The 15,662-nt window shown below is 40.8% G+C and overlaps 1 long non-coding RNA gene across 2 annotated transcripts in view; it reads right to left on the reverse strand.

Moving 5' to 3' along the window:
- Positions 1–785: 785 nt before the first annotated feature.
- LOC106007141 overlaps positions 786–15,662 on the reverse strand; it is a 30,509-nt gene continuing 15,632 nt past the window's right edge. The window contains exons 3-5 of one of the 2 annotated variants that reach the window (XR_001181709.2): positions 15,563–15,623; positions 6,022–6,266; positions 786–4,453 (exon numbers count right to left, since the gene is read on the reverse strand). This is a non-coding gene — a long non-coding RNA (uncharacterized LOC106007141). The remainder of the gene's footprint in view (positions 4,454–6,021; positions 6,267–15,562; positions 15,624–15,662) is intronic. The other variant, XR_001181708.2, reaches the window with a different exon arrangement.

Here is a 15,662-nt window from a genome sequence, read left to right on the forward strand (position 1 = left end):
TGCAGAGTTGTGACTACAGGTTGGTGGGCTGGACCATACAACTGTATGAGAGAGATAAGAAATGGTCCACTTCTACATATTTTAAAAGTAGAACCTGAATGAGTTGCTGATGTGCTGTATAATTGGGAAGAGCCGAGGGTGACTCTGGGGTTTGGTCTGAGCAAAGGTTGAGGAAGGCTGAGGTTTCTGCTTCGAGTTAACTGTGAATGGAGCAGTTTGCAAAGGTGAGTTTAGAGAGGTGGATAGGAAGTACATTATACAGAGTTTTCTGAGTTACGTTAAGAATTTTGAAAGAGAGTAGATCTCAAAGTTCTTGTCACAAGGGGAAAATTCTTTTTGTAACTGTATGAGTTGGATATTAGCTAACTTACTGTGATAATAATCATTTTGTAATATATGTATGTCAAGTCATTATGCTGTGTATTTACACTTAACAGTGTATATACACTTATACATTTATACAATTATATTTCAATAAAACTAAAGAAAGAATTTCTAACATCATCTTAAAAAATAAAGTCATTGAATACTTCTAAGTAGACAAAGGCTAAAGCAGATCTGCATTTTAAAAAGAGCACTCAGGAGCCCTCACTATTTCTCCGTGGAGAAATAGATGTAGTCGGGTTTATCTACCCAATGTAAGTAGGTGATTTACACATTTAGGAAGACCAGCAAAGCTAGGGTCCTCCAAAATGAGACCAAGGAGTGTCTCCTAGCTCATTAGAACAGAATTTCTCCAATGTTAAGTAATGAAATGAGACACCATTTCAACCAGGCAACCAGGACTGATTTAAGCTACTTTAATTACAATGTTACTAAAATATGTACTAAAACTAAACATAAACACTCTTATACAAATCATTGCTCTTATACCACATAAGACCAAATAAATTTACAAATTAAACATGGAGAAAAATATATCTCAAATTTGGAACATTAATACACTATTGTAAAAGACAATTGTTTTGCAGAAACTAAATTGCCAAGGCTTGACTTAATAGTTGAAAGATGAAGTCTGTGTCTTTTTGTTTTGTTTTGTTTTTTTTAAGCAACAATACAAATGCAAATGCTTACTCTCTAATCTATTGTAAAAAATGATGTTACTAACATCAAAGTTTTGCTTGCTAGTTCAAGGTAATCAGATGTCATGGTAGTCAACATTTGCCAATGAAAAATCTTCAAATGGCATTTTTAATGAGGCACAATTTGATAGTTCTGTGAAGTTTACATAATGGCGTCAAGATGAGATAGCATTGTAACATCTGTAACATCTTAGAAGTTTTCATTAACATGACATTAAAAAGTTTTGTTGAACATTTATCATTATATGTTTACCTCTCCACTTAATAACAATGAACTATTGCAAATAAATGCTTACAAAAGTGGAACTTGTGTAACACATCTGCTTATAACACCACACAATTCTTTCAATTTAGCATGCCTATGTGGAAGAAGACAAGGAGAAGAAAGTAAAACTGCAAAGCTTAGAAAGGAAGAAACAAAATTGAAATTACTTGCAAATGATGTGGTTTTGTGCAGAAACACTGCAAAAGATGCTTCAGAAAATTAGTAGAAATAACAAGAGAATTTATTTAGCAAATTGCTGGAAATAAAATCAAATAAATGTTGGCATGCATTTCACAGACCAGCAGTAGTTGAACAATAAAATTAAACATCTGATTTTAAAATAATAGAAAAAAAGTATGTAGTAATAAAAATGATAACAGAGGCAAAAACTTCTTGGGTAAATGTATAAAACTTTACTAAATGATGTTTAAGGAGGCCCAAGTAAATGGGAAGATAGGCCATGTTTATTGATTGGAAAACAATGTTTAAAAAAGGTTGACTGTCTCTAAGTTGATTCAGTGAAAAAGTAGTCATATACCCAACAGGTTTTTCTTTTTTGAAAATTAATAAGCTGATTATAAATTTTGCATAATGCAAAAAGTCAAGAATAAGACACTTTTGAAGGAAAAAAATAGGTGAGTTGACAAGTAGACATTGCTTACATAAAGTACTACCAAGCTAAAGTAATTAAGATAAGTTGTTGGTACAGGCAGAGAAAAATCTAGTCTTCCCAAATAGATGCCTTAACAAATGCACTATAGTACTGCAGGTCAGTAGGGAAATTATGATTTTTTTTTTCAATAAATCATCCTGGGAAGTTGACCCTCCTTTCAGACAAAAACAAAGTTGAATGCCTTTCTCACACCAGAAATAAAAAATAATCAGGTAGACCAAATATCTAAATAAGAAAGCCAAAAATTATCAAACATTATGAAGATAATATCATAGACTAGGGCTTTAAGGTCATAAATTATGAATGTTAGTCCTAAGTAAATAAAGGTAAACTATAAATTGTAAATAAAAGTTATGTTGTAGATATTATATAAGGCTCATTAACTGTAAATGATTGATGGATTTAATCACATTGCAGTTAAGAGTTTGTGTTCATCAAAAAACACTGCAAAGAATGAAATGACAAACCACACCCTGGGAGACAATATCGATGACACATCAATAAGAGGGGAGAGGCTAGAGTTTCCTCTCCAGAGGATCTGCATAAAAGAAGTTGTGATCATTAGTAGCTCAAGGTCTTTGGGAAGGTGAGAGGAGCACTCAAGGAGAGACATGTTTTGGGTAACTATGGCAACACTTGTCCATAACACTTTCTGTGAATACAGAAAGGACAATGGCAAGCACAAAAACAGCCTTCAGGTGAAGTCTCCAGGGGGTCTAATGTCACCAGGGGGATTATTTCAGTGATGTCAAGGAAGCAGAGCCAATGTCCAGGAAAGAAGTGGAATGTAAGGAAGATGAATGATTATGGGGCAGGAATTCCAGAGATCACAGGGGTTGGGTAGGAGGGTGGGGAGAAGCTCAGGGTTTGGTTTAACAGATAGGACAGAGAAAACAGCAACACGGGAAGGAGCCCTCAGTGGATGGTAGGTGACCAGAGATGCCTGCCTATGTTTCATGGGACCCACAGAAATTCAGATAGGAGGTGTAAAGGAGGAGGGGACCGCCATGATTTAGTAGGACTTGACTGTGTTCTGGAAGTAAGCTCACTGACAATAGTGGGAGGCTTGTGTGCCTTCACTGGCGATGGTAGGCATTGTGACCGGAGGATGTTTGGAAAAGATGCACAGCAAGAGTGAAGCTGGGGTCTCTCAGTGGCAGAGAGAGTGGGGTCAGCAGTGACCCAGGTTATTCTTTCCAGGAATGGGTTTGTGCCATGTGTACTTTAAGGGTCCCCCAGGTCCAAGCTGTAACACTAGTCTTTTCCTTTTCCTCCTTCCCAGGGTGAGATAAACTCAACTTTTAAAATATCTCATGTAGATATTGGCAGTTGAGCCCTTTATATTGTTGAATATGAACATTTAAAGGTCTAAGCTAATGATATACTCTGGGTTAGTAGACCAGGGCTAACTAAGTAGAAACATTGGCTAGTTCTGTTATTTTAGGGGTATAGAACAGATCCTGGGGTAACGCCAGATAATATATGTCTTATAATAAAAGAATTCTATTTTTCAGAGGCACATAGTACTATGAAAGGCCTCTGAAAATAACTGGGCAAGTGTGGTAGCCTTATTATATCAGCAGGGGTTTGTTGTTGTCAGCCACAAGGCAAATTTGGGTGGCTTTTGACAGAACAGAAATTTAGGAAAAGGAGCACGGATAGCTCCGGGACCCCCTGAAAGGGCCCGAGCAGAAGGGCCCTATACTGGCAGAGACCCACCCCTGCCAGGAGGGGGCAGCTTTTTCTTCTGCACAGAAAGGCCCCTCACAAGCTCGCTGAGGCTTTGGGTGGAGATGTCAGGGTAGGGTGACAGACCTAGAAAATGCCCCCATTCCAACAGAGGGCTGGTCTAAAGAAGCCATCACTGCTACCTCCTTGAGTGCAGACTGGGGGTGATCAGGCAAGCACAGGCTCTGTCCACTGCACTGGACCGTGTCCAAGTCTCTCTGGTCCCCGGGTGGGAGACTCCCAAGTTGCTTTCAGCCCTTGCTCCCGAGGAGGTGAAAAAAGTCAGTCGCTGATTTATTTCTGCTTTAAGGATAAGCAATGTCTGAGTCGCCCAACCAGACTCCAAGGTGAGGACTTCTCCAGACGCAGGAATTGGGTTAGCACTTACTTGGTACTGTTTCCTTTATTTGGACTTCAACCTGGCATTCTAAAACACAGGGAGCCGTGGTGCCTCAATACAGTAGAGGGCTCTGGATCTCAGTACTGTTGATTCAACTGCATACCACAGCAAGGAGCATTTCAACTATAAGCCAACACGTCTTTGATCCCGGGTCCATTTAGGTCAATTTAGTAAACATTTATTATTTGTCTCTTATGTGAAACATAGGCAGTTTTTTTTTTTTTTAATTCAGCAACAAATCTTGTCTCTCCTTGTCTCTTTCTTCACACCTCATAACAGATTTAGCTGCCCCAGATAGATACCTCCTGTAAAAACAAATAAAATGCATGGAGGGATTTAGACAAGATGTCCATAAAATAAACGAATCTGTTATTTAGAAAATATTAGTGAAAGACTTCTCTTTGTCACAACCCCTTGTTTTGTTATTCTTTAACATCTGAAGACCCTGATTTTAGTACAGCACACAATAGCAAACTCTAAATATATTTGCAGGGGCGCCTGGGTGGCTCAGTCAGGTAAGCGTCTGCCTTCAGCTCAGATCATGGTCCCAGAGTCCTGGGATGGAGTTCCGCATCTGCTCGCTGCTTGGCAGGGAGTCTGCTTCTCCCTCTGTCTGCTGCCCCCCACCCCACACTGCCTGTGCATGGCTCTCTCTTTCTCTGACAAATAAATAAAATCTTAAAAAAAAAAAAATTTGGAGATCCATAAACCTATGGATCAATGAAATAAAGCACTGCTTTCTGCAAGAGAAAAATGTTAGGAGATGCTTCTCTCTCTTTTTTTTTAAGTTCTCTTTTCCAATATTTGGAAAATATATGCTCATAAAATAGTGAATGATATTAAGAAATGTATATGTAAGATTAAGAAAAAAGTTCCAAGGCACATAATTTACAAGACAATGACTAAGGTGTTACTGTTTAAATATGCTAGATAAAACTTGAGTCACTTTATTGGTAAAACACTCTTAAAACTGAACCAGGGCTATGGTGCCAATGCCCTAGGAAGGCAATGGTTCTGAGCTTGCCAAAGCCCAGGGGAGGAGGGCTGAGGGACTCTACAGAGAAGCACATTAAACTCTAATTAAGAACCTAATAAGGACACAGTTGTATTGCTTTTAATCTAAAGATCTATCCTGTCATTGAACAGTCCTGAAGACACGATTGGCTATTACCAGTACAAGTACTGTGGATTGAAGATAGTTTGCCAAAGGAGATCCTTGCTGGCAGAGTTAAAAGGAGAATGGTGATTAACAGAGTCTAAAGAAAAGGGATTTGCTTAAAGCGAATACGTGACATGCATGACCAGCTCAAAAGTCAAGCTCGGGGCACCTGGGTTTGGAGACCTTCAAGCAAGAAGTATGCGTAGCTCTGTTTTTGTTTACGTGTTCCCCCCTTTCCTGCAACCTTCTTCCTAATCTTCACCCTGGCTTTCAAGCCCCGTACATACCCAGCTCTAGCCCCTTTCTGAGCAAATGACCTTGCCTCCTACCTTTCAGGGAGAGGAGAACTCTCCCAGAGTCCCAACTTCTGCACTGACATAAAGAAGTGTGTAATGATTTGTTTAATGTCTGTGCATCTCTCCTGCGGCGCGGAAAGCTCCCTGAGATCGGGGATGGAACCTGTTCACCGGTGTCCCCTACACGTACCAGCACATGGTCTCCCCGGGGTTCCGGAAGTATCTGTTGCATGAGGGCAGGAACCCACTTCCTTTCCCTCCTTGATCAGTTTTTGTTTTAAAACACAAAAGTTTTGTTTTTAACAGAATATATTGTCATGGGAAAAAAAAAATTCAGAATAGTACAGAATCAGATGGAAGGGAACTGAATTGTCCAAGTCGCCCTCTGCGTGGAAATTCCACTGGCTCCCTTCCTCACCTCCTTGTTGGCCTCCAAGCTCACCTTCCCCTGCACCCAGATTTCATCCTCTTGCTGCGAGCTCCTTCTGGAAGCACTTCCCCTCCACGTGGACGAGTCAGGGAGGGGGCGCTTGGCAGGGCCTCTGCTCAAGGTGGCCAAGAGTTGCAACAGCTGAGGTTGAAAGCAATAGTGTCGCCAAGGGGAACAGTGGCTCCGTGCCTGATAAGCTAAATCCGTCATCAGACCTTAAGGGTAAGAGCAGGCTAAAGGAAATAAGAGGCAAAGTAAAAGGTCAGGGGAATCCAGCAGGAGGTCAAGAATGCACATGCAAACCCAGACCAAGCGAGAGGGTACAGCGCCATATCGATGAATCAAGAAGGGATAACAAGAATGCATTTTTTTTTTTAAATTTTGGGGTGTTCCAGGGGCTGATGAGGGCTGGACTGGCACTCTGATCCCTCTTTGGAACTTCAACCTATTAATTATCCTCTCTCTCCCCTGTAACTAATTCCAATTCCTTTCTCCGACTATAAATATGCTAACCCTCTTCACCTAAAAACAAACAAAAAGCCTCTCTCTCAACCCTGTCTCCTCTTCAACGTACCCCCACCCAGGCTCTCTTCTGCCAATTTCAGACGCATTTCTTTCTTTTTTTTTTTTTTTAAAGATTTTATTTATGTATTTGACAGAGAGAGATCACAAGTAGGCAGAGAGACAGGCAGAGAGAGAGGAGGAAGCAGGCTCCCTGCCGAGCAGAGAGCCCAATGCGGAGCTCGATCCCAAGACCCTGGGATCATGACCTGAGCCAAAGGCAGAGGCTTTAACCTGCTGAGCCACCCAGGCGCCCCCTCAGACGCATTTCTTGAAAGAACCAACCCAAGCTCCATGTCTATGTTCCTCGCCCCTTACTCGCGGACTGGCTCGGTTGACTCTGCCTTCTGTCCCACCACTTCCCTGAAAACCGTCTCTGCCAAAGTCATCCTCGGCCTCCATATTGCTGTCATTAGATCCAGGTTACACGGTCTTGTTTCCCTCTGAGCGGACTCTTTGGAGCTGTGACCACCGCCTCCTCATTTGGCCTCTCTGACATACCCACCCCTCTGAGGGCTCTGCCGCTCTGTCTGTGTCTCATCCATTCCGGGGTGAGGCCCTACATCTCCACTCACTTTTATCTACTGCTGCCTGTGGACCTCGGGTATCAGGAAGCAACCAGCTCTAGGTGTCTGCCCATTCTCAAGCGGTTAACATAGCGACGCTGCCCAGGCACCATGTGTGGACACAAAACCCTGCTCACGGCTTCCTTTTCCTTATAAGAAAGCATGCTTTCCCATCTTTTTGTAATAGTATTATGGTAATAATTCATGGAACATTTGCTATTTGGGTATTCACTAATTTATACATTTGGTTATTTTTTTTTTAAATTTTATTTATTCATTTGCCAGAGAAATCGAGAATGGGCAAGTAGGCAGAACAGCAGGCAGAGATAAAGGGAGAAGCAGGCTCCCCGCTGAGCAGAGAGCCAGATGTGGGACTCAATTCCAGGCCCCCGGGATCATGACCTGAGCCAAAGGCAGATGTTTAACTGCCTGAGCCACCCAGGTGCCCCTCAGTTATTTCTTTAGGCTGCAAATATTTACTGACTCTTACCTTGGGATAGGTGCTGTGCAAGTGTAATCCTTAGTTATTACAACTCACTTAGAAGATAGCATATTGTCACTTTATTTTTTTTAAAAGGTTTTATTTATTTATTTGACAGAGAGGCAGGCAGAGAGAGATGGGGGAAGCAGGCCCCCCACCGAGCAGGAAGCCCGATGTGGAACTTGATCCCAGGACCCTGAGATCTTGATCTGAGCTGAAAGCAGAGGCTTAACCCACTGAGCCAGGCAGGTGCCCTATATTGTCACTTTAGAAGCTGAAACTGAGGCTAGCAGTTGTCCCTCCTGCCTGCCATCTAAGAGTTCTTAAGAAGTACACTAAGAATTTGGATCCACAGCTCTTTACATTTCCCTAAGGTACAAAAAAATAAATCTAAAGCCCATTTTTCATTTTATGCCAGGAGCTTTCCCCTCATTGACCTTATTACACAAGTGGCACCTGATGTTATTTTTGAAACAGAGAGGGAGAGATCAGAGCAATGGAAACCCAGGAAGCTATAATATTGTTATCAGAACTACCCACCCCCCCCAACTTGTTTCCACATGATCCAGGAAAGACTATAAATCATGTAGCTTGAGATTCACTTATTTATTCATGTTTTCCAGTTCTTACAATATATCCATAAGGTATGGGGAGAGGTGGGAAGACCAATTTTAATCAAATAAATGAAAGAGTATATTTTTACACCTAAGAAAAGTCCCAGGACAAAAAGAGTACAGTTGAATACAAACTGATAGTAAAGAAACTTGACCCAGATTGGGAGGTCAAGGAAGCCTCCCTAAGGAAATAACATGTGAGTTAAGATCTAAGTGATGAATGGAAGTGAAGCCCATAAACGGGTGAGTGCTTCCTAAGGAGAGAACAGCACATGCAAAGGCTCTGGATAGAAGAAGAGGCATATTGCTTTCAAAACCTAGCAGTCAGGGCATACAGTGAGGGTAACAGAAGGGTCCAAGAGGTAGCCTGGGCCATACTATGCTGACCATGCTCTTTTTTATATTAAGACTCAGAGTCCAGTAGGATGAGGGGTCTTACCAGATTTGTGTTCTGAAAAATCTACTGCTGTGTGGAAAATCTGCCAGAGGGTCTCAGGAAGGATAGGGAAGAGTCAGGAGGCTATTGCCTTGGACTAGTGTGGTCACGGGGGAAGATGGAGAAGTTGAAGAGTTTAATATCTATTTGAGGAGGTAGAATTAGTAGGACATGCAGATAGATTTAAAGAAGTGCTGTAGTCTTGGGAGTTGGAGAGGACTAACTACACGAGTGATGGCACCATTTGCAAAGACAGAAAAAGCAGTTGGAGGAAATCATGGGTTTGGCGGGTTATGTTAAGATGGAAGGGTCTCTGGCACAACAAGGTGGGTTTTGGCTATACCAGTCTAGAATTTCAAAGAGAGACCTGGGTTGAAGATAGGAACTAAGGAGTCATCAGTGGAGTTGTAATCAAGCCATAGGCATGAATGAGACAAGTCGGGAAGAACTGGAGAGTGAGAGGAAGCCTTGGATAGAGACATCCAGAAAGCCATCATTGAAAGGACTCACTTTCTGATCATTTAAAAGAAAAATATGTTCTGAAGAAATTTAGCAACTTCTTAAGATAAAATTTCTCTTAAATAAATTTTGAAATATTAACATCAATAAGAAGATTAAAAAACAAAACAAAGAACCCTGCACCTCTCTGGCCCCAAATGAATCTGTAATGTTTTACTTATATTTTTAAAAAATTCCAAAGCATTCAAGGTAACAACATTGTTTAAGTCTAGGGGTGAATACATAGGTGCTTTTTATATGTCTTTGTAGATTCTGTTTGAGTGAAATATTTCATAATTAAACAAGTAGTAACAATAAAATGTTCCAGGAAATAGAGACTAAGTCAATGAAAATTCAGGCCAGAAAATTAAATACCAGAAGCAGTTAAGGGGGAAAAAAAAAAGGATTAGAGATATGGCCAAGGAGTCATTTGGCCCCAATATGAAAGATTTTGGCCCAGCCTAAGAAGATGTGCCCTGAAAGATTTTATTGATACATTTTCAGGAATTTCCAACATTATGGAGACCGTAACAAATAAAATCTTGGCTCTATTTATATTTCAAGATAATGAGAAGCAAGAAATTGGCCAATATTATTTGTTTTGGCTGCACATAAAAGTCATTCGCCTGGTTTAATGAATAGATGGTACTTTTGTGAGCCTTCTATACATAGCATACTTAAAATTTGGAAGCAAGTTACGTCTGAAACAAGACTAGTGATCTACAAGTGATGTCTAATTGGCAATGACTTTGATAGTATAACAGGACAATGAAACCACCGTCTGCCTCCCCAGAACCACCAACTACCACAACCACCACTGTCTCTTCTTCTTCACTACCCCCAAGAGGAGGATTGTTGAAGCATATCACCTCTAAAAACTTACTCTGGCCCTTATATTAAGGGATATATGGCTCAACAATGGACCTTTTCTCACAGTACCTAGAAGAATACAAACTTCATAGTTTTGAGAAGCTAGGCTGGAGAGATGTGGAGACAATTAGAAAAAGAAAGGGCCATAGCTGTAGCTCACAAGGATGCTGTATGGAGTGCTATATCCAGCCCTGATTTTCCTACCAAACTGCAGGGCTGCCAAACCCATCTTGGACCATCCTGTTTGACTCATCCCTATGGTGTTCCTCTATTAGTAAGTAACTCAGACTTAAGGAAATGGTTAATGATGACCAGTCCCTTGGACTACATGCTGGGGAAAGGGAAGGGCTCTAGGATGAGGGCAATCCCTGGAGTACTGAAGGGACAGCTGTACTGTGAAGGCTTAAAGAAGGGATTCTCCTGCATGGTTCATGGGCCTGAGGTAGAAGGTCTGTTACTCATGGCATGATGGCTATGAAAATTTTCATTTCTTGAGGAATCTTTTGTCTTTTATCATGGTGAGGTTATAGATGCTTCCCCTTATAGGCTAATAGTTCCTTTTTATTCTTGACAAATTTCATCAAAATCTGATGAACCCACATAACTGTGTATGATGACATTATAGAGGGGATAAAAGGATAGGCTTCAAGTGCAAGGATTGCTTCACTTTTTGTAGTGGGTTGAATAGTGTCCTCCAATAACTCACGCCCCACCTGGGACTTTAGAATGTGATCTCATTTGGAATAAGCTTTTGCAGATGTAATTCAGGCAAAGATCTCTAGATTAGATTATCCTGGATAGGGTGTGCCCTAAATCCAGTGACTAGTAATGTCCTTTATAAAATACAGAAAGGAAGAAAGCCTAGAGATGAAGAGAATAAACCATGTGAAGACAGAGCCAGAGATTAAAGGGACCCATTAGCAGGAGCGTTAAGGACTGCCTGTGGTTGTCAGAAGCTAGGAGAGAGGTGTGGAATTCATTCTAGAAGGAACCAACCCTGCCAAAACCTTGATGTCAGATCTCCAGGCTCCTGAACTGGGAAGAATAAATTTCTGTTGTTTTAAACTGCCCAGTTTGAGACAATTTGTTACAACAGCCCCAGCAAACTAACACATCTCTGCAAACGCCCTATGAGGTTGGCATAATTTCTTTTAGAGTGACTAGAATCCTTAAATTCGGGGCTGTGAAGAGCAGTAAAGTAGGCAGTGGCCTGCTACCGAGAGCTGAGGAGCAGAGTGGAACATGAGTAGTTCGAGTAGACTGCTTAGAAATCTATATACGTCCAGGGTGCCTGGGTGGCTCAGTAAGTTGAGCATCTGGCTCTTGATTTTGGCTCTGATCATTATGTCAGAGTTGTGGGCTTGAGCCCCAGGTCTGGCTCCAGGCTCTGCAGGGAGTCTGCTTGGGATTCTCTTTCTCTCTGCACCTCCTCTCCCATGCCCAATCTCTATTTCTCTCCTTTTGAGTAGATAAATAAAATCTTAAAAGTAGATAAATAAAAAGAAATGGACATAAATGTAACTGTACCACTTCCTCCCAAATGCTAGAAGGAGGTAATCTAAAGGAAGAGGGGGAAAATTGATGCTTGAGTTCCATTAGAATTCCCCTACAGGTAGGTGGCGCCGGGGTGGCTCAGTGGGTTAAAGCCTCTGCCTTCAGCTCAGGTCCTGAATCAAGCCCCGCATGGGGCTCTCTGCTCAGCAGGGAGCCTGCTTCCTCCTCTCTCTCTCTCTCTCTCTGCCTATTTGTGATCTCAGTCTGTCAAATAAATAAATAAAATCTTAAAAAGAAAAAAAAAAAAAAGAAGAATTCCCCTACAGGTAAAGTGTCCCCAATGTCTATGTCCTCTTCTCTTCCTATCTTCTTCTAATGACCTTCAGACTTCATGCACAGCAGAGCCACACATCTCACCCGTGTCCACATTCATGTTGTTCTGAAAATTACACATAACTTGGGATAAAGCAAGCTTCAATTCAATCAAGGTCATGCAAAACTTCTTGGGTATAGGCAGAGAATGAGCTATCAGGTAGAGTACTGTTTTTCTCACTTATAACAATATAACAGCTTTATTGAGATATAATTCACATATTATGCAATTCACTTCAAGTGTACAATTAAATGGTTTTAAGTATATTCATACACTTACACCAATTACCACAATCAACTCAAGAACATTTTCCTCACCCCCCAAAGACATCTCGTATCCATTAGCAGTGACTCACACCTCCCCCCACCGCATCCTTAATCCCTACCCCCATCCACAACCAGTCCCTCACTTTCTCTCTTTTCTGGATGGGGGTGTCATGCATGTAGCCCCAAGAGTAGTTGGCAGCCATCCTTAAGAAGAAGGCAGCCTTCCAAGACTGAAACAAGAAGAAATTGACAACCTGACTGGACCAATATGAGATTGAAGCTGTGAATAAAAACCTCCCCAAAAAACAAGAGCCCGGACCTGACAAATTCCCCGAAGAATTCTACCAAACAGTCAAAGAAGAAATAATACCTATTCTGAAGCTGTTTCAAAAAATAGAAACAGAAGGAAAACTTTTAGACTCTTTTATGAATCCAACATTACCCTGATCCCCAAACCAGGCAAAGACCCATCAAAAAGGAAAACTGCAGACCAATATCCCTGATGAACATGGATGCCAAGATTCTCAACAAAATCCTAGCTAATAGGATCCCACAGTACATTAAAAAGATTATCCACCATGACCAGGTAAGGTTTATCTTTGGGAGGCAAGGGTGGTTAAACATTCGCAAATCAATCAATGTGATAGAACAAATCAATAAGAGAAGAGAGAAAAACCACGTGTTCCTCTCAACTGATGTAGAAAAAGCATTTGACAAAATACAGCATCTGTTCCTGATTAAACCTCTTCAAAGTATAGGGATAGAGGGAACATTCCTCAGCTTCATAAAATCTATCTATGAAAAAACAAAAGCAAATATCATTCTCAATGGGGAAAAGTTGATAGCCTTCCTTCTGTGCTCAGGAACATGTCACTCTCGCCACTGTTGTTCAACATAGTACTAGAAGTCCTACCAACAGCAATCAGACAACAAAAAGAAATAAAAGATATTCAAATTGGCAAAGAAGAGTTCAAACTCTCTCTTTGCAGATGACATGATACCTTATATGGAAAACCCAAAAGACTCCACCCCCAAATTACTAGAACTCATACAGCAATTCAGTAATGTGGCAGGATACAATATCAAGGTACAGAAATCAGTCACTTTCTTTTATATTAACAATGAAATAATAGAAAGGGAAATTAGAAAATTGATTCCATTTACTATAGCACCAAGAACCATAAGATACCTTGGAATAGGGACACCTGGGTGGCTCAGTTGGTTAAGCAGCTGCCTTCAGCTCAGGTCATGATCCCAGTGTCCTGGGATCGAGTCCCACATCGGGCTCCTTGCTCAGCAGGGAGCCTGCTTCTCCCTCTGCCTCTGCCTGCCATTCTGTCTGCCTGTGCTCGCTCTCTCCCCCTCTCTCTCTGATAAATAAATAAAATCTTTAAAAAAAAAAAAAAGATACCTTGGAATAAACCTAACCAAAAAAGGTAAAGGATCTATACTGGAGGAACTACAGAACACTCATGAAAGAAATTGAAGAAGACACAAAAAGGTAGAAAAGCATTCCATGCTCATGGATTGGAAGGATAAACATTGTTATAATGTCTATACTGCCTAGAGCAATCTACACTTTCAATGCCAACCCAATCAAAATTCCACTGGCATATTTCAAAAGTGCTGGAACAAACAATTGTAAAATTTGTTTGGAACCAGAAAAGCCCCCGAATTGCTAAGGAAATGTTGAAAAAGAAAAACAAAACTGGGGGCTTCACGGTTGCCTGATTTCAAGCTTTACTGCAAAGCTGTGATCACCAAGAGAGCATGATACTGGCACAAAAACAGACACATAGACCAGTGGAACAGGGTAGAGAGTCCAGATAATGGACCCACAAATCTATGGTCAAATAATCTTCGACAAAGCAGGAAAAAATATACAGTGGAAAAAAGACAGTCCCTTCAATAAATGGTGTTGGAAAAATTGGGCAGCTATGTGTAGAAGAATGAAACTCAACCATTCTCTTACTCCATACACAAAGATAAACTTGAAATGAACAAAAGACCTCAAAATGAGGCAAGAAATCTATCAAAATCCTAGAGAAGAACATAGGCAGCAACCTCTTCGACATCTACCACAGCAACTTCTTTCAAGATATTTCTCCAAAGGCAAAGGAAACAAAAGCAAAAATGGACTTTTGGGACTTCATCAAAATCAAAATCTTCTGCACAGCAAAGGAAACAGTCAACAAAACAAAGAAACAACCCATGGAATGGGAGAAGATATTCACAAATGACACTACAGACAAAGGGCTGGTATCTAAGATCTATAAAGAATCCCTCAAACTCAACACCCAAAAAACAGATAATGATGTCAAAAAATGGGCAAAAAATATGAACAGACACTTCTCCAAAGAAGACATACAAATGGCTAACAGACACATGAAAAAATGTTCATCATTGTTAGCCATCAGGGAAATTCAAATCAAAATCTCATTGAGATACCACCTTACACCAGTTAGAATGTCCAAAGTTAACAAGACAAGAAACAACAAGTGTTGCCTGCCTCTCTGCCTACTTATTTTTTCTGTCTGTCAAATAAATAAAATCTAAAAAATAAATAAATAAATAAATAAAATTAAGAGTATTAGTTGCAAATGCAAATGTGAGAAAGTAATGGAATCAATGACCTCCCTAAGAACAATAATTTTTAAATCTGGTGTTTACTGAGTATTTATTACATGCGGCACTATTTTATTCCATTTTCTGTATTGTCTGTCCAGCCTCACACAGTCTCATGAAGTATAGCATTACTCCCCCAGTTTTGCTAAGGGCAGCACAGAGAAGTACAATGGCTCACTCAGGGAGTGACCAGTGGAACCAGGGTGCAAGCCCAGGGGGACTCCCCAAAGCCACTCTGGTAGACAGTTGCTCACAATTCTAAGAATTCCATGTTTATCAGAATCTGGTAAGATGCTGAACTGGAAGATTCTTCCTAAACTAAGTAAGTTGTATCTGATCTACCAACCAATGAAGGAAGAGTAGGTATAGAAAGTATTTAAAGATAGTTGGGGGGCGCCTGGGTGGCTCAGTGGGTTAAAGCCTCTGCCTTTGGCTTGGGTCATGATCCTGGAGTCCTGGAATCAAGCCCTGCATCGGGCTTTTTGCTCAGCCAAGAGTCTGCTTCCCTTCCTCTCTCTCTGCTTGCAAAATGTCTGCCTGCTTGTGATCTCTGTCAAATAAATAAATAAAAATATTTTTTAAAATATAGTTGGATTCATAATATTAATATTAATGTAATATTAATTTAATAAATAATATTAAAATGATAATATCGAAGACATAGTCATGAGATGAGAGAGGCAGTGATGAATTCTGGTGGCCTCTGCCATGTGAGCTCTGTAGTATGGGACAGTCAAGCTCTTACCTCATAGGGCAGCATCAGCAAGCTGAACAGCATGGGAAGTGCTTGTCCTGGTGCCCAGCTCCTAGTAAACAGCCAATAAACAACCGTAAATATACACAAG

The sequence above is a fragment of the Mustela putorius genome, unplaced genomic scaffold, assembly GCF_011764305.1.
Source record: "Mustela putorius furo isolate JIRA1106 unplaced genomic scaffold, ASM1176430v1.1 tig00537227_pilon_pilon_pilon, whole genome shotgun sequence".
Lineage (NCBI taxonomy): Eukaryota > Metazoa > Chordata > Mammalia > Carnivora > Mustelidae > Mustela > Mustela putorius.